The sequence below is a fragment of the Dama dama genome, unplaced genomic scaffold (assembly GCF_033118175.1).
Source record: "Dama dama isolate Ldn47 unplaced genomic scaffold, ASM3311817v1 ptg000093l, whole genome shotgun sequence".
NCBI lineage: Eukaryota > Metazoa > Chordata > Mammalia > Artiodactyla > Cervidae > Dama > Dama dama.
Genome location: NW_026870908.1, coordinates 7,676,732 through 7,679,873, shown reverse-complemented (window position 1 = coordinate 7,679,873; position 3,142 = coordinate 7,676,732).

The following is a 3,142-nucleotide window of genomic DNA, read 5'->3' as shown; positions in this document are numbered from 1 at the left end:
TTTTGAAGCTCTTCATATTTTTCACACGTTTTCAGGCTCTTCATATTTTTCAACACCACTTCATGCTACTCCTATTTTTCAGACCGTTTCATGCTCATCTAATTTTTGACACTTTTTGAAGCTCTTCATATTTTTCACACATTTTGAAGCTCTTCATATTTTTCACACGTTTTCAGGCTCTTCATGTTTTTCAAAACCGCTTCATGCTCCTCCTATGTTTCAGACCGTTTAATCCTCCTCATGTATTTCACACCTTTTGAATCACTTCATATTTTTTACACCTTTTCAGGCTCTTCATGTTTTTGAACACCATTTCATGCTCCTCCTATGTTGCAGACCGTTTCATTTCCCTCATATTTTTGACACCTTTTGAAGCTCTTCATATTTTTCACACCTTTTGAAGCTCTTCATATTTTTCACAAGTTTTCAGGCTCTTCATGTTTTTCAACACCGCTTCATGCTCCTCCTGTTTTTCAGACCGTTTCATGCTCCTCATATTTTGGACACCTTTTGAAGCTCTTCATATTTTTCACACTTTTTCAGGCTCTTCATGTTTTTCAACACGGCTTCATGCTCTTCATATTTTTCAGAACGTTTCATGCTCCTCATATTTTGGACACCTTTTGAAGCTCTTCATATTTTTCACACCTTTTCAGGCTCTTCATGTTTTTCAACACCGATTCATGCTCCTAATATTTTTCAGACCGTTTCATGCACCTCATATATTTCACACCTTTTGAAACTCTTCATATTTTTCACACCTTTTCAGGCTCCTCATGTTTGTGAACACCGCTTCATGCTCCTCCTATTTTTCAGACCGTTTCATGCTCCTCATGTTTGTGACACCTTTTGAAGTTCTTAATATTTTTCACACCTTTTCATGCTCTTCATGTTTTTCAACACCGCTTCATGCTCCTAATATTTTTCAGACCGTTTCTTGCACCTCATATATTTCACACCTTTTGAAACTCTTCATATTTTTCACACCTTTTCAGGCTCTCCTTGTTTTTCAACACCGCTTCATGCTCCTAATATTTTTCAGACCGCTTCTTGCACCTCATGTATTTCACACCTTTTGAAACTCTTCATATTTTTCACACCTTTTCAGGCTCTTCATGTTTTTCAACACTGCTTCATCCTCCTCCTCTTTTTCAGACCGTTTCATGCTCCTCATATTTTTGACAATTTTGAGGCTTTTCATATTTTTCACACCTATTCAGGCTCTTCATGTTTTCGAACACCGTTTCATAATCCTCCTGTTTTTCAGACGGTTTCATGCTCCTCATATTTTTGACACCTTTTGAAGCTCTTCATATTTTTCACATCTTTTGAATCTTTTCATATTTTTCACACCATTTCAGGCTCTTCATGATTTTCAACACCGCTTCATGCTCCTCCTATTTTTCAGTAAGTTTCATGCTCATCTCATTTTTGACACTTTTTGAAGCTCTTCATATTTTTCACACCTTTTGAAGTGCTTCATATTTTTCATATTTTTGAAGCTCTTCATATTTTCACACTTTTCAGACACTTCATGTTTTTCAACACCGCTTCATGCTCCTACTATTTTTCAGATCGTTTCATGCTCCTTATGTATCTCACACCTTTTGAAGCTCTTCATATATTTCACACCTTTTCAGGGTTTTCATTTTTTTCAACACTACTTCATGCTCCTCCTATTTTTCAGACCTTTTCATGCTCATCTCTTTTTGACACCTTTTGAAGCTCTTCATATTTTTCACACCTTTTCAGGCTCTTGATGATTTTCAACACCTCTTCATTCTCCTCCTATTTTTCAGACCGTTTCATGCTCATCTCATTTTGACACCTTTAGAAACTCTTCCTATTTTTCACACCTTTTCAGGCTCTTCTTGTTTTTGAACACCGTTTCATAATCCTCCTATTTTTCAGACCATTTCTTGCTTCTCATATTTTTCACACCTTTTGAAGCTCTTCATATTTTTCACACCTTTTGAAGCTCTTCATATTTTTCATATTTTTGAATCTCTTCATATTTTCACACCTTTTCAGGCTCTTCATGTTTTTCAACACCGCTTCATGTTCCTCCTATTTTTCAGACCGTTTCATGCTCCTCATATTTTGGACACCTTTTGAAGCTCTTCATATTTTTCACACCTTTTCAGGCTCTTCATGTTTTTCAACACCACTTCATGTTCCTTCTATTTTTCAGATAGTTTCATGCTCTTCATGTATTTCACACCTTTTGAAGCTCTTCATAATTTTCACACCATTTCAGGCTCTTCATGATTTTCAACACCGCTTCATGCTCCTCCTATTTGTCAGAACTTTTCATGCTCATCTCTTTTTCACACCTTTAGAAGCTCTTCATATTTTTCACACCTTTTCAGGCTCTTCATGATTTTCAACATCGCTTCATGCTCCTCCTATTTTTCAGACCTTTTCATGCTCATTTCTTTTTTCACAACTTTTCAAGGTCTTCATATTTTTCACACCTTTTGAATCTCTTCATATTTTTCACACCTTTTCAGGCTCTTCATATTTTTGAACACGACTTCATGCTCCTCTTATTTTTCACACCGTTTCATGCTCATCTCATTTTTGACACCTTTTGAAGCTTTGCATATTTTTCACATCTTTTGAAGCTCTTCCTATTTTTCACATTTTTAAGCTCTTCATATTTTTCACACGATTTCAGACTCTTCATGTTTTTCAACACAGGTTCATGCTCCTGTTATTTATCATACCGTTTCATGCTCCTCATATTTTTGACACGTTTTGAGGCTCTTCATATTTTTCTCACCTTTTCAGGCTCTTCATGTTTTTCAACACCATTTCATGATCCTCCTACTTTTCAGACCGTTTCATGCTCCTCATATATTTGACACCTTTTGAAGCTCTTCTTATATTTCACACCTTTTCAGGCTCTTCATGTTTTTCAACACCACTTCATGTTCCTCATATTTTTAAGACTGTTTCTTGCTCCTCATATTTTTGACACCTTTAGAAGCTCTTCATATTTTTCACACCTTTTCAGGCTGTTCATGTTTTTCAACAACGCTTCATGCTCCACCTATTTTTCAGACCGTTTAATCCTCCTCATGTATTTCACACCTTTTGAAGCTCTTCATATTTGTTACACCTTTTCAGGCTATTCATGTTT